Source organism: Podarcis muralis, chromosome 8 (genome assembly GCF_964188315.1).
Source record: "Podarcis muralis chromosome 8, rPodMur119.hap1.1, whole genome shotgun sequence".
NCBI classification, from domain to species: Eukaryota; Metazoa; Chordata; class Lepidosauria; order Squamata; family Lacertidae; genus Podarcis; species Podarcis muralis.
In genome coordinates, this window is record NC_135662.1 from 35,386,865 (window position 1) to 35,409,879 (window position 23,015).

General features: G+C 42.6%; 1 long non-coding RNA gene and 1 pseudogene across 10 annotated transcripts in view; one reads left to right on the forward strand and one right to left on the reverse strand.

Annotated features, from left to right (window-relative positions):
• LOC114600563 (uncharacterized) overlaps nucleotides 1-23,015 on the forward strand; it is a 261,139-nt gene that overhangs the window by 79,424 nt on the left and 158,700 nt on the right. The gene's annotated exons all lie outside the window — the stretch shown is intronic.
• Nucleotides 13,128-14,104, reverse strand: LOC144328798 (uncharacterized; annotated as a pseudogene).

Genomic DNA, 23,015 nt, shown 5'->3' on the forward strand with positions numbered 1-23,015 from the left:
TAGTACTCTAACATAGTGGGGGGGGGGACTTCAGACAAAATTCTGCTCCTCATAAGAAAGGAATGATTAAGATGACAATTTCAGAGGATTACAGAGTGCTGCAAGGGCATTGGGAATGCTGCTAAATTATACCTTGGAGTTTTTGCAGATTTTTTTCTTGTTTGTAGCTGTGACCTAGGCAGGGAAGTTGTGCCCTCTTACTTTGAAAATAAGTGACCAATGTTCAGAATACAACAAGCCCTATAGCTGAAAGTAGGCTATTTTCTTTTTCTTCATTCAAGTTATTGCTATCTGCCTTTGAAGCACAAAATGGGCTCCCTGCTATTCTCTTCCACATAGTTTATGATTATGACCCTTACTGGGAATACTATTATCTGAAACAAATTGGCGTTTGTGCAATACACCAAACACTGCTGCACATACCCTCATTCATTTCAGTGATACCTACCCTGTAGCAGTGTTTGGTGGGTTTGGATCTTGGCTTCTATTCTTGAATACCAATAGATTATCTGAATAGTTATTCTGTTGTATATTATCCTGGTCTATAATTATTTATTTGGGATTGGGGAATGAGCACGCTGCTAATCCAATGATATATTCAAAGGCAAGAATGTGATGCTTGGGGCATAGTATTTGAAACTACAGCCACACACAATCACTGTTTGTACAAAGGTCTATCCAGATAGTGGTTTAAAGGAGTAAGCTAGAATAGTAATGCTGTTTCACAATACTTTTATTTTCCCAAAAGCAGATACTTGATTGTTCCATAGCAAGGAAATAATTATAGAATTCATCTTTTATCAAGCAGAATTTGCACGAAATGTACCATTTGCTGTTTTGTGCATTGTTACTTAGATGGGACGTGGGTGGGGCTGTGGTCTAAACCACTGGGCCTCTTGGGCTTGCTGATCGGAAGGTCGCGGTTCGAATCCCCATGACAGGGTGAGCTCCTGCTGCTCTGTCCCAGCTCCTGCCAACCTAGCATTTTGAAAGCATGCCAGTGCAAGTAAATAGGTATTGCTGCAGCGGGAAGGTAAATGACATTTCCTTGCGCTCTGGCACTCGTCACAGTCCTCTGTGCGCCAGAAGCGGTTTAGTCATGCAGGCCACATGACCCAGAAAATTGTCTGTGGACAAACACTGGCTCCCTCGGCCTGAAAGTGAGATGAGCGCCGCAACCCCATAGTCACCTTTGACTGAACCTCCAGGGGTCCTTTACCTTTACCTTTTTACTTAGATGGGTAATTTTGTATAAACTGCTCATATATAGAAAATGGATTGATGTCCAAGTTAAAAAGCAAAAAGGGCACACTGGGAAGAGCTCTGAATCCTCTTGGGGCGTATGTTTTTGCAGCCCATCTCCCCAAGCATTTTTCTCTTAGCCAAGCTGACTTCTGTTATCAGAGTCCTGGCTATGAAAGAAGTGTCTGGGGAGTTAGGCTGTAGGCAGCTTCCCTTGGGGTTGGAGATCCAACTGCACATGCCCTGTCAACTTTTTAAATGGACCTTCCCATCGCTTTCTATGTGATTGTGGCACAGCCAGGTTTAAATGTATTGATTTACTGCTCTGAGACTGAAAATAGCTGGTTTGGTCACAGGGGTCCAGATGCTACAGTGCTTAGAGGTGCACACAAATTTATTTCCGTTGTATAATGCTGTTTCTTTCCATCACTCACTCAACTCATGTTTAGTTAGATAAAATCCCATTTGTTTTCAGCACCCATTTGCCAGCATGGTTTTTGTTTCAGTGCTCATATTGATCCTACGCTTCTTTCTTTTTCTAGCAGCAGCAAAAGAAGCTGACTTCTGGCCAAACCCAGCCCCCCCAACCATCTCACTGCCATCGACAGTCAAGGAGCTGTCTTCTGCAGCTGCTCTTGTTGGGCACCATTTTGTTTCCCACATAAAAACTCAGCCATCCTATGTTCTGGGGCATTGTGGGGGGAAATAAAATGGTGGCCACTAGGAGCAGACACAGAAGCAAGCTCCTTCTGCTTTCAGTAGCAAAACATAGAAAGGAAAAGAAAAGTCACTGCTGGACAAGGTTCAATTTCTCATTTGTGTCAAAGCTAATGCACATGGCCTTATCATTTTTCTTTTCTATCAGGGTCCAAAAAGAATGGTTAGATGAAAGTTTGGAATTTTCTCCCATCCATGTGTTTCTACCAAACGAGCAGAATTAAAGGGGGGGGGGGAACTATGGGGAAAAGTGACTGGTTAGAAAGGCATGGGTGGGCAAAGTTTTGGCAGCACCCCATCCATGCTATATTTTAAATGGTAGCTGTACCCAGTGCCATTGCCAGGCTTTTTGTGCCCGAGGCAAGGCTAACTTGTTGCACCTCCCCTTTTAATGCTAACTTAAATTTTAAAAAAATGTCTAGTAGAAAGAATGAAAAGCACAGAACTTGAAACTGCTAAATTTAGTTTAAATTGCAAGAACAAATAATGCAACAATCTTTGATTATCTTTCTCAAATACAAAAGAAAACGTTTTAGCACACAAATCATTTTGAATAATCTTGTGAATTGTGATGTTAAAAACTTAAGTTGCTTACAAGTTTCAATTTCAGGCACATCCAAATCTCACTCTCCATTTCTTTTCCTTTGCAAATTTGGCCACCAGTTCCTTCAGATCAAGTGCCTATGCTTGGGCATGTTCAATTGATATAGTTGCCAAGTCAACTAGTCTCTTTTGCATCGTGGTTGAGCGTATATAAGTTTTTATAAGTTTCAGCTTTGATAAACTGCTTTCAAAATAGAAAATAAAAGTAAATTATTCTCAGAAAGTTATAAGATGTAACAAAAACTAATCTGCATCAAACTGTGCTCCCTCAAAGGTCAGTCCTGTAGCCCTCTGAAGTCTGCACCATAGGCAGCTGCCTAGTGGGCCTAATGGTACAATCAGCCCTGGCTGTACTCACACATTCTAGAAAATTGGTATGGCTTACATGAACATATAGATCGCGACCCTTCAATATTTTCCTTTCTGCCTTAGGCAAATGGTTCTTAATCTGGATTTAATTTACCAGTCTTTATTTTTCATGTAGAAGAAGGTTAAAAGCAACATTTTAGAAGGTGAAAATTGTACATCCCTATCTTTAAGGCACCTTAAGACTCTTGGTTGATTATCCTAAACATATTTATACAGAAGGAAGTTCTAATTAACTTCCTGGATTCCTTCCTAGAAAGTATGCATAGTGTTGTAGCTTTATCCTCTGCTGCAACTGAATATATACACTGCTTTGAGAAGCGGGCAGGCCCGTCCAGAGCTTGTCTGAGGATCAAGGTGGGAGCCTTGTTCGAATAAAGTTATAAACTCAAACAAAAAAGGGCCCCCAGCCCAGCTTAGTCCTCCTAGTCCTGGGGCAAGTACACCTGTCTGTGTCCTCCCTCTGCATGGGCCTGGAAGCAGGATCCTGCACACACAGCTCTTGATGCAAGAGGAGACTCCACATGTAAATGGATGTTGTTTGCAAGATTTCCACTATGAAAAAAGCCTCAACCAGAATCCAAGAAGGTGCACATATAGTTCCAGTCAGATAATCAGCAATACCATCTGTTTTCATGGAAGAAGAAGAGAGCTTGCAACTGAAGTCATCATGACTTGGTGCTGAGGACAGTTGTCTCCATGTCTGTAGTATGCTTATCAGGACTGAGAGAGAGGTCCATCCATGATTTCCATGATCACATTTGCTGAATTAGAATTAGATTTCATCTAGCCAAGAGGTCAAAATTGAGATTCATCAAATTGTGTCACCTATGATGTCCTTATTTCTTTTTGGCTAAAATCTATAGGTCCAGATTTTTTGCCTCTCGATATATAAACGTAAAGGGGTCCCCTGACTATTAGGCCCAGTCATGGCCAACTCTGGGGTTGCGGCGCTCATCTCGCTTTATTGGCCGAGGGAGCCGGTGTACAGCTTCCGGGTCATGTGGCCAGCACTTCTGGCAAACCAGAGCAGTGCACGGAAATGCCGTTTACCTTCCTGCAGGAGCGGTACCTATTTATCTACTTGCACTTTGATGTGTTTTCGAACTGCTAGGTTGGCAGGAGCAGGGACCAAGCAACGGGAGCTCACCCCGTCGCGGGATTCAAACTGCCGACCTTCTGATCGGCAAGTCCTAGGCTCTGTGGTTTAACCCACAGTGCCACCCACATCCCTTCTCGATATATACCGGTACCCTAAATGTAAGATGCTTTAGTTTCCTAGGCTCTCTTCAGTATACATGAAACTCAGACAGCTGAAGTTGTATGTATAAATCAAGAGCTGTAGAGCTCAGGATTTATGCTCAGCCAAATATCTCAGTGGAATTAAACATATGAGAGAGAAGCCAGAGTGAGCCATGTAGATGATTGACTTATTCTTGAGATGAGGTACACAGCTGAAAGCAATGCTAGATCCTAAGGGATTTATTCACCATTCCTTATATATGTAATTCTCCCTCTCATCAAGGGTATTTGTGTGTACTGAAGGAAAAATTGACCCTTGGGTCATTTTGAACCTTTGTTTATTAACAGAAAAAAATGATAGATTAGGGTAAAAAAAAAATCCTATATATGAATGAGTATCTGACAATGGATGACCATCTGCTAATAATTGAATGTTTGGGAAAAGGGGCATGTGTTTTATTAGTTCTTCATTTTCCAAACACTAAAGTGCAGGAAATATTTTGTGTGTGACTTTTTGCAATTTTCCTCCAATTCCTTCTTGTAAGTACTGAATTAGTTTTAACCACAATCCTTTTATATATGAATTATTATATCATAGTGGCAACCCTTGAACATCATGATAATAGCAAGTTACCTTTGACTTGGGCTCTGAAATATATATTGACACCATTATTGGAATGACTATACAAATGAGCTGATATTTTATTGCTCAACAATGCACAGTTGTTCATTGCTACAAAGGGCCCAAAGTCTTTTCACGCACTGTAGAAAGTTGAATTTTCCAGCATTCAAGTCACAATATTTTGCTCTTGGGGAAATGGATCCTTCCCTGCCCTCTGTTAGTATGTCTAGCTCAGTTTGGAGTGTCATGTGTACAACAACACTGATAGTTTTAGCAGTCTCTACTATACTATTGTGACAGGAACAGCCATTTAAGCTGCCTCCTGAGTCTGGACTGTCAGTATTTCACAGGAGGGATGCAAGTGCAAACTGACTGTTAGGTTTGAACAATTAAAAGTGGATCAAAGTGCTCTATTGCCCTACCACAACAAACCCACTTCAAAACAAAACAAAACAAAACAAAACTGTTTGCAGTTTGGAAAGTGATAGGAAACTACACTGGAAAATGTGGGATGCATGAATGACTAATGGGTAGCTAGATTCAGGTAGGTAGCCGTGTTGGTCTGACGCAGTCGAAATAAATAAAAAAAATGTCCAGTAGCACCTTAGAGACTAACTAAGTTTGTTCTGGGTATAAGAAGTGTGCATGCACATGAAAGCTTATACCCAGAACAAACTTAGGTGGTCTCTAAGGTGCTAATGGGAAGCTGTGTAATCATTACATTAGGAAATCAGGATTAATGCAAGATGAATGCTCGTTTGCATATAAATGATACACAAACAAATCAGTATGAATGCTCAATAAAGATATGCGATAATCTGACCTATCCATAAGCTTTACACTCAATAAATAGGTCATCTGGAGGAGCCTGTAGTCTTAAATTTGGGTGAGAACAGGAACTGTGAGCATCAGCAAAGGTTTCCTTTCACTGCAGAAATCCTCTACTATTTTGGTTTCTTTAGCTCTAAGTTCTACATTCTGCCCTCTCCCATTCTAGAGTGTACATCTAATGCTTCCAATTTTAAAAAGCGACCCTACGTACACAGAAATGATGCCTTTATTTGCCCACCATGCTTTGAGTCTGAATTGTCAATAAAATCATCCTATTTCTGTATTTTAATACCAGATATTTTATTTATTTTTAAAACATGTTCAACGGTCCTTACAGAAGAGTGCTTAGTCCCTTTGCCCCTAGATTTCCAGTGCTATATTAGTGCAATCCAGAAGTAAAGTCTATTACGTTCAATGAGACTTACTCCCAGGTAAGTGTGCATAAGATTGCAGGCTTAACAGGCAATCTCAGCATTCTCTTACTTGTTTCTCTTACTTTTGGATTTTAGTAGCACAGTCAAGTAGCACTAAAATCTCCTGAACAGTGATCTTGAGTACTACTCACTTTTATTTAGAAAGGGTTATCAATACTATTTCTTTGGCTTGTGGCACATGAGTTGTGGCTCATGATGCATTTCAAAATTAATTCTTCATTATTTTTAGATGATATTTCCTAAAGTGGCAGCACTTGAAATTCTCCTTTTTGAAAAATCTTTCTTTTTCGTTTGGTTGAAGGATTATGGGCCAAGTCAAAATGCAAACAAAGCTGAGGAGGAAGGTCTTTGTTATGCATGAGGCCCACTGACCATTTCAGAGCAGCCCTCAGTGTCAGGAAGCCCAGCTGATGACAGATGGTGAGACTGTCCTTGCAAATTTTTCACCTTAACATGTCAGGCTATATGGAAATGCCCTATAATCATTGGGGACCCTCCAAACGCCTCTTGATATCTGAGATCGAAGGCTTTTTAAACATTATTCTGAGCTGCTAAAAAAGAGAGTTAAAAACCATTTCTTTATGCTTTCAAATTGTTGACTGTATTTCTTAATGCTTTTATGCAGGAAAAATAATGCAGGACCAAATGCAACGTTAGCTCAGGGCTCATAAATGCATTGTTGACACTGAAAGTCATGCAGATGTAATGCAAAGACAAGTAAAAATGAGTCCTAATTTATTTCATCACCTGCATTCTGTTCACAGCATTCACAGCAGGCCAACAATTTCATTCTGTTAGTACTGGGGAAAAGAAAGCTTTTAAATTTATTTGTTTTCTATAAGAAAACATTCTGTAGGAACTACTCCCTGAATTAGGGCAGCTTTTTTATGGAAACTTCATTTTGTTATTATGATATGCAGATGCATGCTACGGGAGTAACATGTAGCAATGGACTTTGCAGCACATGAGCTTCTCTATGCGGTCGGAAGCTAGAGAGGAATAAAACACCCCGTGTAACATTTTAAACATAATGTGTGGCTGTCCTCCCAGGACTGCTTACTTTGAAATCAATAGCTCTGTTGAGATATATTTGTGGGTACTGAAGACAAGAAAGGACCACAGATGTATATATTGGTAGCCCTGCCCTTTTGATGACGCATAATCAGTGTAAGTTTGAAGGGGGGGACTTATGTGTATGTAGGGTTTCCTCCATGTGGATGGGAACCCTGGTCAAAGAAGAAAAAGCCCCTATCAGGCTGATGTTAGCTAGAGGTTTGGCCAAGGAACACATCATCAGTAAGTGGGTACAGCTTTGTTGTTGTTGTTTAGTCATTCAGTCGTGTTCGACTCTTTGTGACCCCATGGACCAGAGCACGCCAGGCACTCCTGCAGTTTGGTCAAACTCATGCTGGTAGCTTCGAGAACACTGTCCAACCACCTCATCCTCTGTCGTCCCCTTCTCCTTGTGCCCTCCATCTTTCCCAACATCAGGGTCTTTTCCAGGGAGTCTTCTCTTCTCATGAGGTGGCCAAAGTATTGGAGCCTCAGCTTTAGGATCTGTCTTTCCAGTGAGCACTCAGGGCTGATTTCCTTAAGAATGGATAGGTTTGATCTTCTTGCAGTCCATGGGACTCTCAAGAGTCTTCTCCAGCACCATAATTCAAAAGCATCAATACTTCGGCAATCAGCCTTCTTTATGGTCCAGCTCTCACTTCCATACATCACTACTGGGAAAACCATAGCTTTAACTATACGGACCTTTGTCGGCAAGGTGATGTCTCTACTTTTAAAGATGCTGTCTAGGTTTGTCATTGCTTTTCTCCCAAGAAGCAGGCGTGTTTTAATTTCGTGACTGGTGTCACCATCTGCAGTGATCATGGAGCCCAAGAAAGTAAAATCTCTCACTGCCTCCATTTCTTCCATTGGGTACAGCTAGAAACTACTAATTGTGCATGGTCGGATGGTTGAAATACTAGTAACTTCTGAAAACTGCTATGCGCCTATTGAAAAAGTGCATGGCAATTTGTGGCAAGAACAATAGTATGTGATCATTATTGGTGGTAGTGAGATAATCTCAAGGATGTAAACGATGTTGACAACATATTGATTACATATTACAGACGAATACGGTAAGGCTGTTGGAGGCAATAACCAAAGATCATATCATAGGCTGCAATGCTGTGTTCAAAGGCTCACAGCCAAATCAGGTGATCAGGTAGAGGAGTTTTCTTGGCCGCTTCACACACATGCCTAGCATTGTGCAATGTGCTTTCATACAGTGTACTCCCACATTGCAAGGCAGACCTGGTAAGTACCTTGATGACGTGGATGAGGTCAGTAGCATGAGGCACTTTGACAGGAGGGGTGGTCCCTATTAGGTGGAAAAGATCTAAGTGGCCGGCCTCTTCCATGAGGCCACATTATTTGTATGTGCTGCCTTGTAGCATGGGATTGCGCAATACGGAAGCATCTACGAGCTTCGTGTGTGAAGGCGGCCTGTAAGTGTAGCTAGAATGAAAATCGTTTGGCATGATAGTGATGCTCATCCAAATATATTCTGCAGGATTGCTATGAATATGCCATAGGGTTACCGTGCACTGCCCTTAGAAGGAGGACATGACACAAACGTTTTCAATGAAGTAGCGTTTTACGCATACCACAAATAGTTAAAGTTCTGACCTGTTAAAGGTCCCTGTCCTGCTGAAATTAGTCACATTTAAGTACGATTGAGTATTTCACCCACACTCAGATGTACAGGCAGAACATTCTATCAAGGGGAATATTATCAATGGGTGGTGGCTAACTCATTCCACTGATTTCAATGAGATTTAAGCATAACTTTTACTTGGATCAGAGCCTTAAACATCAGAATCATTCGCACACTGGCAACATTTTCTACACATTTTTACACATAGATATAAGGATTAACCCTTTAAAAACAATAGCTCACATTCTGATCTTCTTAGTCAATTATTTCCTATGTACTAGTTTGCTGAAAGGGGAAGAGAAGTCCACAAATTTAGTTTTTACATCCCCCCCCGCCCCCAGCATGGATTTTAATGAGAAAAACTTTGCTGTCATTTCTTCACTGTCAGCATCAGGTACTATAATTTGCTCATGTAATACACTGTGGCCTAAAGGTATTTTGCCACCCAGCAGAACAATTTCATAACAAAAGAATCAATAGCTCATTATTTGTGGGCCCAGAATACTTTGCATGTTGCTTTAGAGATTTCATTACATTTAGGAGATTATTTGCAAATTAAAGCAATCTTTGGTGCAATCCATTAAATTGTCAGTTAATCTTCTTAAAATAGACTTTGTTTTAAGCTCCATGTAAAAAGAATATTATTTTTTATAAAGTATGTTGTAGAAGATTGGACTGCTTGAACAAAGAACACAGGTGGTATTGTTATTTTATGAGCAGTTCGTTTTTAATATGTTTTCCTCTTCTGTATGTCACTAGTGTGTTACAGTTATAAATGAATAACTATCATGAATAATTTCATTCCATCAACATGCTTTCCATGGACTTCTTAAAATTTAAAATATTATATTTCACCTTTCTGTTTGATAATAGACCTCCAAGGCAGTTAACAGTAAGGGAAACTAAAACATAAGAGAAATTAAAAGATAGTAGGATATAATCGCAATAAAAGAGTAAAACCTAAGACAGCCATCCATAATGTATAAAAAAATAGACTAACAATATGAACAAAATATTTTTCCTACAACATTTAAAAAACTAGCAGCAAACAGAAAATAATAATAGACTTTTGTCTTTTCCCCTGAAGGGTTTCTTAAAATGGAAGGTCTTAACTCTTATGGGCGAAGATGAGAGAGTTCCATTTTTCAAGGTGCCACCAAGAAAAAGGTCTTGTCCCTTGTGACCATCAGCCTCATTTCAATAATGTGTTACTCAGAGCAGGGCTTTGATGATCTGATAATTCAGGCAGAATTGTGTGGAGTTACATGGTCCTTCAGATATCCTGTTTCAACAGGGTTGCTCAGTTCCCATGTTCCAATGGTAATTGTTCAGTGAAGGCCTTCAATAGCAGACATGCATAGGGGGCACTTCAGAAGGGGTGTGTGTGTGTGTGTGTGTGTGTGTGTAGTGGAAAGTCACCCTAACCCTAAAATAGCAGCACTTTGAAGTAAGCCAAGAAACCAACTGAGAACTTGTAGGTCTCAAATAAAGCGTAGCCTGATCCTTGCTGGCTTTCAGACACGTAAAGGTTTGCATGTGTGAAAAGCAGGTTATAATTCATTCCTGGTACACATGTTTTAATAGAGAAGCCCTGCCTCCCCCCCCCCCACTCCTTATCTCAGATATAAAGCTTGTAGAACTATTCAGCAGTGAGTGATGGTACTTTGCATATCCTCAGAGGCACTTTTTAATCTATTATTACCTTACATGTTCTAAGACTATTCCTTGATATGGAAAACAGATTGGAGCTTTAGCTTTGTCCAGATTACTTTTAATTCTCTCTTTCGCTTCTGCTTTTTCATTTCTGTCTTTCAGAGGATTCCTAATATTGTGCTTGGATGAGATATAAAATGCATTTTTCAGAAATACTGAAGATGAGGAAAGCATTAGAGTCCTTGAGTTGAGTCTAGTCCCTTGTAGGAATCAACACTCTACTTGCAGATTCCCAACTGCTCTTTGTGCCTCTCACATTTGCAATATTTGTGGCCCCCCATAATCAGTGCCATTTTTGCTGAGATGAGTGACAAGGCCAGTGGGATCCCATTTCCTCCTGCCACTCCAGATGAATGACTTTTCTGCTAATGTTATCCCTCTCTCTTTCTCATGGGAGCCAGAAGAAAGCAGATCTGCAACCTACAGAGTTCTCTTTAACCTTCCAGCATTATTACATTTGGTAGAGGTGATGTACAAAATCCATTTGCAATTGGGGTGGGACAGGTTGTCTCTTGACAATTTGCGAGTATTCTTTAAGAACAGTTCAGGCAGTAATGCTGATAGTATAAAATTTGGCTGCAGTATTAATGTATGCTGCAGTTTTCAACCTTGCCCATTAAAGAGCAATTAAAGGCTGAGGAAGCAGCCTTTCCTCTCTCTGTATTTTTCCCTTTGCTGCATTACTTACTTGTCTGTGCCACTTTTTCCTATCTAATTTTCCCCATGTGTGCGTACACAAAGCCAAATTGGACAGGGAACAAACTGTTTAGGAACAAAAAAGCAGTTCATATTTTAAGTACAGGATGGCAGAAATTGTGTAATATGTTAAGTATGCTATGCACAGCAGTCAAGGTTTTCAAACTTTTTACCTTCAAGGGAACACTTATCATTTTCAACTTGTCTGCCAAGGAGCCCCTGATGAACCCTGCCAAGAACCTATGCCTAGAAAAATCCCACTGCATTGCAATAGGACTGAGCCCAATATTCTCCAGAAAAAGGGGGAAACATCCACTGACCCAACATATTTCTCTTTTGTGTACGCCTGTTGGCTAATATTTGCAGTATGCAGCTGCTGTTCTGGTCCTCGTTTTCCTGAAATAAGTTTCTTCTTCCTGGCTATATGATCCGAGCCAATCAAAAATTATGATATTGTGGTGTCAGCACTTAGCCAATCTTACTTGGCTATCTGATTATGACATAGCCAATGCAGAACAAGGGAAAGGAGCCCTACTCTCACTCCAAATGAGCTACATTGAAAACTTGCTTCCAGTCAACCCCAACTGGATGCTTTTTTGGGGGCGGGGAGAGTGTTCACAAAAACACCTCCCTTATTTGATTTGTCCTACACCTAAGTTCTGGTGAGTTTTGGTTGAGAAAAAGCCTGCTTTCAGAGTAGATTGTGGAGGAGGAACAGTATCGGATGGGCCCTTAATCTTGATCCCATGTTCTCTACATATGAAAAAATAAACTGCTTAGTTCATATATGATCAAGGCTCTTTCCTAGAAAAAAAGGTCAAAAATTGTAGCCCAGTTTCCTAATTATAGAGGTCTGATGTGCCTAAAAGCATTACCTGTCAGCACTCAAATGACATCCCCTCTTCAAGTATGAATTTTTAAATACAAAATATTTCAATAAGAAAAAATATATATGCATCTATAAAAATAAGAGGCCAAGTAATTCCAGTGTAAACTTGCCCTTTCTTTGCCCTCTGGATGTTTATGATAAATTGAGTGCATCTTATCTGTGACTTGCTTACATAATGAGGTCAGTCTTTATTATCACATCACTGATTTCTTTCTCTGGAAAGAAAAAAGGGTAAGCTTTGGTGATAGATCTTTTGTAATTACAGGGGAAAAAATATGCAGTTAAGTCATGTCTTCCTCACAGGAATCTCAAAGCTTTTTCATTTGATCGCTCTCACTAGTACATGAAGGAGATGTTTATGAATCTTTATTTAATTTTTTATTGCCCTGAAGCTTTATTAATGCAGAATGTGAAACTATGTTGCAGATGCTTTTGCAGTCACACTCACCTGTAGTATTGGGGGAATAATTATTCCAAAGGGATGGAAAACAACTCTTCTTGATGTTTCATTCCTTGTACTGCTTAGCAAAAGTTGGAAGACAGGAGACTTTCTTTAGCTAGGCCACATCTGCAGCATAAACATACTGCTTAAACAGTAATGGCTTCCTCTAAACTAAAGAATACTGGGAAATGCAGTTTATCTCTCACAGACCTACAATTCCCAGCACACTTGATAACTACAAGTTGTGGTTCGAGGACCCGACCCCCGCGAAGTAAAATGAAGACACAGGGACACGTGATATAAGGTTAATGGGCTAGAAAAGGCCACAACTTTATTGATTACAGCAATGAAAAGGTATTGGCTTAGGCATTGGATCGCGAAACAAGTGGGTTTATTCACCAGGGGTTCATCACCTGTTGATGCTAATCCAACTATAGGCTCACCCCTGATGTCACCGAGGGTCGTGCCATGGCCTCCCGCCAAGCAGCCTTCGGACGGAATACACGACCGCCAGATTCCTTTAGCGGAATACCCCTAGAGATTGAAGACTAGCACTTCGACACACCACAACACATTATTCCAATGCCTAACCGCCACCCGAGCTAAAGGCTCGCTGCCACCCGAGCTAAAGGCTCGCTGCCAATACCTTCAAAGCTGCAACCAATCCCAGATGCTTTTGCTGACACTAGCTAACCAAATGTCGTTCCCCAGATCCGATAAGTGGACGCCGTCATTCCGGTATAAAGCTTGGTCGCTGATCCGGATACGGTCATGATAAATGACTCGGCCATACATAAAGCGCACCCAACGGGCTACCGCCCAATTTACGAGTTTCCTGGTTCTTTCAATGGCCATACAGCTTTGCGCACCGCGCCAAACAGTTCATTTCAAGAAGGAGGACCAGAACACCGTTGTTCTGGGACACAAGGCTACAAATGCATTCAAGTCTCTTTTTATGCTCCACAACAAGTCCACACTCCTTCTGTTAGCGAGGTCATTCTCCCCCAAATGAATTACAAGGATGTCGGGAGGGCCGAACTTGGCTACTTTCTCCCACAGCAATGGCATAAGCTCCTCCCAACGCATGCCTCTTCTCGAAAACCAGGAAACTCAAACACCATGTGGAAGGCCAAGATTGTGTGCAAGGCCGCAGCTCACCGCTCGTACGCGGGCCCAATGAACTATACTGTGGCTGCAAATCCACATGCTTCTCCTGAGCATAGCTGGGGGTAAAAGACAGAAAATAAAAGGCAGATAAGTAGGGTAAAGCTGCAGGTCGCATATTAGACTTATAAGCATTGGATTTCCACCGGCCCATTTCTTTGATCCTGTCCGCCGGTAGCCCCAGGTGCGCGGCCGTGGTTGCGGCGCCAATCCTAAATGAGTGCGCAGCGTACTCCTGGGAGGATAGACCACAAGCCTCAATAGCCTTGCGAAGTACTCTGGTGAATTGGTGCCTCAACAAGGGTGACCCATCTTCATGGACCAGAAACGGACCCGGGCCGGGCGGTCTGAGGTAGAGGTACCGCCTAGTGTCCTCTACAGGGCATGGGCCCTGCTGTGCCAACGCCGTGAGCTTAACTAGGACACCCTTACCCGCCTGATCAGTCTTGGACTGATGTATACGCACTGTCACGTTAGAATCGGACAACTGCACGTCCTCGCACAGGAGGCCGCATGCTGAACCTCGTGCACTAACTTCAAACACCACCTCACCAACTCTAAGTACGCCAAAAAGGTGATAGCATATGCTGCGGAAAAGAGACGTGCTTCGAACCTGGACCAGCAAATTGACCTGAGTTTTATGCGTATCTGTGATAACAACCCGTAAGAAATCGGCTTATGGCCCTCGGCCCTGTGAGGTTGTAACCTGCCCCAACCCTCAATGGCTCTACAGATCAAGAAGTCACTACCCGGGTCATGAGCAAATGTAGCTTTTGAAAAGAAGCTGATGGCAGCTACGTGAATCATTAAGGCTTTAGGAGCACGTCCCAAATCATCGAGATGGGAAAGGTACTGCAAGACATCGTCAGTGGTAGGAGGTACATCATGTGAGAGCCCAGATAACCCAGACCTGAAACCAAGGAAATCACACCAGGCCTTCTTGTAGGACCTGAGAGTGGAGGGTGCCACGGATGCCAATACTCCCTGTATCACTTTGCGTCTCCCACGTTCCACAGGTGCTCCAGAAAGGGTTCGGGAAACAGTTGTGCTCCAGGTGGCATCGGCTATGTCATTATTGGCTCTGGGTACGAATTTGGCTGAAAATATTACGTCGTACTCAAGGCACCGGAGGACGAACGCCCGCAGAAGGGAGGAGATCCTCTCAGACCAAGATGACTGCCTGGCTAGAATGTTCACGACCGCCAGGTTGTCGGTCCTGAAGCACACACGGTGATCTCGAAAATCTTCCGTCCAGATGTGAACGGCCACCACCATTGGAAAGAACTCAAGAAAGGTGAGATCCCACGTGATGGCCTGACCTTGCCTTGCCGTCGGCCATCGTAGTGCACACCAGCGCCCCTTGAAGTACAAGCCAAAGCCTAAGGACCCAGCCGCGTCCGATTGGACCTGGAAGTCTGATGACAGATTCAAGACATCCTGCCATAGAGATTCCCCATTGTAGACTCGCACAGGACGACAAAGAGAAATGAGGCCAGGGAAAGGCTGGCACTGCAGCATAAAGGCTGCTGGACACGCCCCCCCCATGGCACCTGGTTGGATGGCCACCGGGGGGGCGTGAGTGCCAGCCAGGTGAGCTGGAGGCAGGGGGCAACGCCCCCTGCTAGGAGCGGTGTTCAGGCTCCCGCCCACAACCACTCCCCTCTCTTTCAGGGAGGAGAGTCTTTCCCAGGAAGACTAGGGAGGAAAGCTGTGTGCTTTAAATGTACAGTGTGAATGTGAATTGAGGTAAGGTCATGAAGCAGTTCCATGCCCCTAAACCATGCAGGAATCTGGCCTGTGTTTTAACCTGGTTTTATTAAGGTTGGTTCCTTGATAGGGAGGTCCTCACACAAGTCTTCAGCACTGTGAATCTGCCCCTGTCTCATTCCAATGGGTGGACTAGTGCAAGAAAGCTCACCAATGGATTTACCCTCAGATAATTGGCACAGGTTTCACAATATGGCTTATAACAAAAGAGGTACATGTTTGCATCTAGGATTCTGAGAGTTTCTTTTTGTAAGATTAGATTTTACCTTAAAAAATTCATCTGTTTGGGAACATTCACCTACTCTCTGTATGCAAAAGCCAAAACAGATGGACAAAATCTCTCTCTCTCTCTCTCTCTCTCTCTCTCTCTCTCTCTCTCTCACACACACACACACACACACACACACACTTTAATGTCAGTATGACAGCCTACATTACTTTCAGCTAGAATGGTAGAGGCACTTTGGAGGAACATTCTGATTCAGAAATCTTCTATTTCTCAGGCAATTTTGGACAAAAAATGTATTGCTTGTGCTCTGGAAAACAATGATGGACTTGAAATAAATAGAATGCAGCTATTATAAAATCTCTGCCTGTGGCTTCTGGAAAGCTAACAGTTACCTAAACTGAACTATCTTATTTTATCCTGTTACTAATGCGAGACTCTATTCCATTGTTGTCCAATGTCAGCCGAGACAATGAAGGATAGAAAAGAATCTGTGCATTAATCCATTAGCTCAATCTTAATCTCCATGTTCTTTATTTTTTAAATCCAAACTCCTCAGTATTGTGATGCGGTGACCCAGTTTGGAATCAGGAAGTCATTTCCCCCCCTTATCACAAACTATAAGTTATGGTGGCACAGTATTTTTGTTGTTACTGTCTAGATTTTTTAAAAAAGGAAATTACTAACTCAATTCTTGCTTAGTGATGCAGCTAGATGCCTGAGGTCTCACTGGTTTCACTTCATTTAACATGAGGAAGGATAGAATTGACATATAAAAATACCCTGAAGAGATTGCTCATAATTGTTAAACAAAACAAAACAAAAAAGGGATGGGGGTGCAGGAACCTAAACCCCAAACAACATCAAAAACATGTTTTGACCTACCTTGAACAATTGCTTTATTAAAAATATCACTTCCAATCCAAGGTTTGGATCCAGAATTTTTCATGCTTCAAAGTAGACGTCTTGTAATCAGTGGGACGCGCCCAGGATTTCACTGGGTCTACTCTAAGTATTAGTTAGGATGCAACATCAAGGAGGAAATACCATTCTCTCCCACCTTGTGTAGAGCCCTCCATATAAATTTGGACCCTTAATGTGTAAATGTCCATGCAAGTCAGACTTGCTCATGAAATCCATCCATTGGAGGAAAAGGATGGGCAAGAAGCTAGACTATCACCTACTTGAATAGGCATTATTTATTTAGTGTATTTATATTCTAACTTTCCTCCAAGTGACTCAGGGTGTTCTGCTTGGTTCTTCCATTCATTACAATTGTGAGGTAGGGTTTATTGAAATGCATAGTACCTGACTTGTACTGGAAGATTTCTGTATGGTGAGAATGAGTAAGAGACTGACGTGCCTTCCTGTATCCTACTTGCATATGAGTTGCATACTTGACCATCAAAATGTAAGCATCAGATTTCACTTGCTTGATTTTTGATGGACCATGTGGTTCTCCTGGAATCCCCTACATGGGTCTGGGCAGTCACTAGTTCAGTCACTTGGTTATTCTGCTGACTCCAGACATCCCTGAAAATACTTTCTGCCACAAGAGAAAGCAGTAGGAATTTATCTTAATAGTCTTACTCATGTACATCCACACCAGATACATGGGATGAGATATATGACACACTGAGATGTTTGAGAAGGCTTTATCTTCAAAAGCTGCAACATTAACTATGGAGGGTCCCCCCCATACTATTGATGTATTATTCTCTCCCTTAAAACTTGAGAGGAAAGGGTCACTGTGAGATAGACTTACCTTAATATGTGTTTGCTCACAACCAGTGCCTTTTTTCTAGAAAAAAGGTGCCAGTACATACCATGAAGTACCCTTCTCAGACCTTCTGGCTGCCGCCGAGTGGGCTGTGCTACAGGCTAGACTTGGTGCAAGGCAAGTGCCTGCCAAGTGCCTGAATCTGGGTTTGCCACTGCTGGGAGACATGGCCTTCCACCTCTGTGCCATCCATGAGACCTTTGAGGATCCAGATGACTTTTGGTGTTGCCCGGCCACCACTGCCACTGCTGTCGCTGACCCAGCCCACCTGCTGCCTGCTGAATGCCTTCCACCAGCCTTGGAGCTGGCTGAGTAAGAAAGAGGCATTATCATCGTTCAAGGGTACCTTCCCAGCAAGGTGGAAAATACTTGGGGAGGATGCGAAGCAGAGGGGCGTGGTTAGGAGGAGGTGTGGCCTCGAGAGAATCCCAGGCACCAGAGAGAGGTGTGGAGTCCCACATTCAGTATGAGGTTCTCCACCCCGGTTATATAGAATGCTAGAGTTCTAATATCTGTTGTAACAGAACTAGCTTTCCTACTTAACAACCATGCCAACCCTTTTACAATTGCTTTCTCTATCTTTCTCATCTCTCTCCCTCTTGTCTCTGACAGCCACTCTTTCCCACACTTTCTACCAATGTCCTCTACCTTTTAAACTCTGCCCAACATTCCATTCTGATTTCCTGCTGTCAATCATTCTTCCACTCACTCTTCTGTCACATTCCAGTATTGAGTTCCAAGTCTTCTCTAGAGGCCTCCTTCATTGTCTCTAATAAGATTAAAAACATTTTCACTGAGGAACAGTTCTGATGATCCAGCTTTTGCTGAAATGCCCAGAAGCTATTTCCACCTGAAAATCAAAACACAAGGAGGACATACTGTTTACATTTGGATATGCTGTTTGACTTCCAGATTGGTCTGCATACCTACTTCATTTTCTCAAGTGGACACAGGTACAAGGTTTTCAGTATTACAATTTTTGTTCATAGGAGTGACTTGGGAGAGACACTGATGCATTTTTGGGGCTTTCCCCAACCTTTACTAAGGATTTTTGACAAGGAGGAATTTTATTGTGGCTCCTCTTCTTTGGGTTGTTGTACAGCAGCTTCGCTGCCAGTGAGAAGACTTCACTGTTCTTCATTCAGTCATGTGAAACTGCACAACTCCTGTTTGAAATCTTTAATTATGAGGCCTGTAAGCTCCTGCACTTAAAATGTTTAATTTCTTCAAGTATGCTACCATTACAAGAGAAGATGATGTTTCATGCACTTATGATTAGTGTTCATAGATAAAGTATTTGGAGCAATTACAAATACCTATAACAAATGCACTAGTGGTAATGATTTGTGTCAGGCATTAAGGTCCCTATCAATGCCCTGCCAACTGTGTTAGGAACGTCAGACCTGAGTGACAACAATTCCATGAACAAGGAGAAAGATAGCAGAAAGTGTCTGGCAGAGGAAAGTTTATTATATGAGCTAATTAAGGAGACTGTCATGGCTTGGTGGAGATTACACACATACACACACACACACTGCTTGTTAAATGCTTAGAGTGCTTCATGGTATATTTGGGGGGCTGTTTTGATGCATTCTCCTTTGCAAAAAGAAGCAGGGCAGTCACATTTCATTTTATTTATTTATTTACATGTTGTATAAGTGGGGACAAACATGGTGTATGTGAAGCTAGAATTCAGTTTAAAGGTAAAGGTAAAGGTACCCCTGCCCGTACAGGCCAGTCTTGACAGACTCTAGGGTTGTGCGCTCATCTCACTCAAGAGGCCGGGAGCCAGTGCTGTCCGCAGACACTTCCGGGTCACGTGGCCAGCGTGACGAAGCTGCATCTGGCGAGCCAGCGCAGCACATGGAACGCCGTTTACCTTCCCGCTGGTAAGCGGTCCCTATTTATCTACTTGCACCCAGGGGTGCTTTCGAACTGCTAGGTTGGCAGGCGCTGGGACCGAATGACGGGAGCGCACCCTGCCATGGGGATTCGAACCGCCGACCATGCGATCGGCAAGTCCTAGGCGCTGAGGTTTTATTCACAGCGCCACCCCCGTCCCTCTGTAGAATTCAGTTTATCTAAGGTTAAATCCATGGTTGCTGAACTGATTCTGCAGTGCTTGCTCTGTCTGTGGTTAGAACTATACATAACTTTTATACAGATTACGTCCCCCTCCCCCTTGTATCTGGAGATGCAGATGTGTCTGCTTTATCATCACAGAATAGTCTAAATATAGCATACCATAATACATCTAATATTCGTGATCAGCCTCAAAGGAAGAGAAGTATTGTTGTTGTTGTTTTGGAATTCATAGCCTGCCTTTTATCGCAAGTGATTTGGTGCCCATCATAACAATTTAAAATATAACCACCGTGTAAACTAAGCAATGAAATACAATGAATAAATCACAGTAAACCAAACTCTTTGTCCAAACTACACAAGCACAACATATGTAGTGTAGGGATATGCACAACGCATTCAGAGGGCCTGGTGGAAGAGGAAAGTCTTCAGCTGGAGCTAAAAGGGGAAGGTCTTCTGGAACTGGGGTGTTATTGTTGAAAATGGCCTTTGGTGAGTCATAGATTTCCTGACCTTAGTCAACAATGGCACTGCCAAAAGAACTTCCCCAACTGACCTCAAGATCTTAGCAGGAATGTTTGGTGCTCCTTCAGATAACCACCTCCTAAGCAGCTCAGGGTTGTATAGCTTTGGATAGGGTTCTGGTGACAAATAGGCAACCAGTGCATGCTTTGAGGACCAGTGCTAGATGATTCCATGCAGATATGCCTATTAAAAGTACAGCTGCTTTGTTTTGCACTAGCTGCAGTCTCTGTACTGTCTTCAAGTTGAGTGAGTTGTAGTAATACAATGGGGACGTTAGTACTACGTGAATCATCGTGGCCCTACCATCTCTCTCCAGGAACATGCATAGCTTGGGGTGGGTTATCCTTCCCATTTCAATCCTCCATTCCATCCCTTTGCACACTATTCTTTCTCACTCCATTCCAGCACATGCATTTTGTGCTCGCTTTTTACTTAAAAATGCATCTACCAGTAAAATGCATTTGTGAATGGGCAGTATAAATGTAAACCACCATGCTTCAGTAAAAAATATTTTCTTTTTGATAATAATTTTTATTAGTTTTCAATTACAATCCAAGTAAAAATTGTTTTCTGATATTCCCACATTAGAGATTGGGTTGGTGTTTAGTGGTAACCACCACAAGCCAACACAGGAGATCTGCACAATGAAATAGGGTGGATTAGATTCTGTGGCAGGATTCTACACCCATCAATCTTCTGATAAAGTGACTGCATCTAACCATCATGATCGTATGTGTCAGGAACATGCAAGGGCCCAGCTGTTGTGAACCCACTGTGCATCTGGATTCAATTTACCACATGCAATTTATTTATTTAAAATATCTATTGCCTAAAAGTTCAAGGTGGCTATCAGCCAAATGCAAGCACAATAAAGGAACAGGAATCACAGACATTTAAAACAATAAAGGCAGCACCTGGAAGAAAAACAACAACCCAAGCAGTAGATAAAACTAGCAGGTTTTTTTAAAAGTTGAGAACAGCAGCTGTTCATAATTTCTTTTCCCTAAAGAAGATTTTTTTCGTGCTGAAAAAGAAGAACATCAGGGAAAGAGCCTCCCTAGGCAGAAATTTCTAGGGCCTGGGCACAGCCACTCCAGTGGCTCTGCCTCCTAACAGTGTAGTGTAAAGGGATAAGGGGAAGGGTATAGGAGGAGAAATAGGACGCGGGTGGCGCTGTGGGTAAAAGCCTCAGCGCCTAGGGCTTGCCGATCGAAAGGTCGGCGGTTCGAATCCCCGCGGCGGGGTGCGCTCCCGCTGCTCGGTCCCAGCGCCTGCCAACCTAGCAGTTCGAAAGCACCTTCAGGTGCAAGTAGATAAATAGGGACCGCTTACCAGCGGGAAGGTAAACGGCGTTCCGTGTGCTGCGCTGGCTCGCCAGATGCAGCTTTGTCACGCTGGCCACGTGACCCGGAAGTGTCTCCGGACAGCGCTGGCCCCCGGCCTCTTGAGTGAGATGGGCGCACAACCCCAGAGTCTGTCAAGACTGGCCCGTATGGGCAGGGGTACCTTTACCTTTTTATAGGAGGAGAAATAGGGTGGGGGAAGCACAGTAGAGTAACAACAATTGCATCATCTGCCAGAATCACAGAGTAATTGATTGACCTCAATCTGTTTGTGACAGTATAGCACAGACAGATATATTGGAATTTAAAGGAAGACCAGTGCTATTTTGAGGAAATTTTTGGTGGGGTACAACAATGCTCCTTACATGCCTAGAATCCAGGGCCTGGGCCCTTTAGGGGGCTGATTCCATATATTGCACAAAAAGATATATGTTGAGATGACAAGGTGTGGGAATCTTAATCTCTAGAAGAGGCTCCTGCCAATCCTATGCTGGCACCTCAAATAGGGAGTATCAGACAGTCTCAAAAGTTATCTATGTTGGTTGGCTGCCAACTGTGAAGTCGTTTAGTTTGGAGGAAATGGATGTGTCACCCAAACACAAGATGTAACTTTTGCAACCACAACAGTATATAAACCCTGAGACCGCCTCTGCTAAAAAGAACTTCACTGTAGGCTAGATCCAGAAAGTGCTATCAAACTCTTATCTCCAGCTTCAGGAGGCATGCCCATTGCTGACAGAGATCAAACTCTTATCTCCAGCTTCAGGAGGCATGCCCATTGCTGACAGAGATCCTGGCAAACAAAGGGGCATAGGATAGCTTTTTTGGCTATTTAATAAAATGTTTAACCTCCATTCCATTTCTAGTTACAGGTAGGTAGCCGTGTTGGTCTGCCGTAGTCTAAACAAAATAAAAAAAAAATCCTTCCAGTAGGACCTTAGAGACCAACTAGGTTTGTTATTGGTATGAGCTTTCGTGTGCATGCACACTTCTTCTGATACCTGAAGATCATCTGAAGAATCATCTGAATCATCTGAAAGATCATCTGAAGAAGTGTGCATGCACATGAAGCTCCTACCAATAACAAACTTAGTTGGTCTCTAAGGTGCTACTGGAAGGAATTTTTTTACTTTGTTTCTCCATTCCATTTGCATGTTCATTGTGTTTCAAATCCAAAAAGAACCTCTGCAGGAGAGGAACTCAGAGAATAGCCTATCCACATCAGCACTGCACAACCTGGGTAGAGGTACATCTTACCGTACATGGTAAGATGCAGATGGGAATGTAGATCCCCTTATGGCATCACTACCATGTGCATCACTGGTCCCTTGCTGGATGCAACAATGGCTTGGATTGGATATAGGTTGTTTGTCCGAGGCAGTGAGTCCACTGATCAGGAAATATTTTATTTTTCCATCACAGGATGGAAGAAACATAAAATAAAACTCAGAAATCTTATTACAGTAGCCCTGGATTTTTACTCTGGGCTGCAGATGTACAGAGTTCTTAAGGCTGCATGAAACTGGTGAGATTATGGGCTATGGATTATGCTGTCCTCTTGTTCCCGTGTTTCTGGACTAATCTATGTAAATCAGAATTTACTGCATCCAGTAATTCCTGCAGT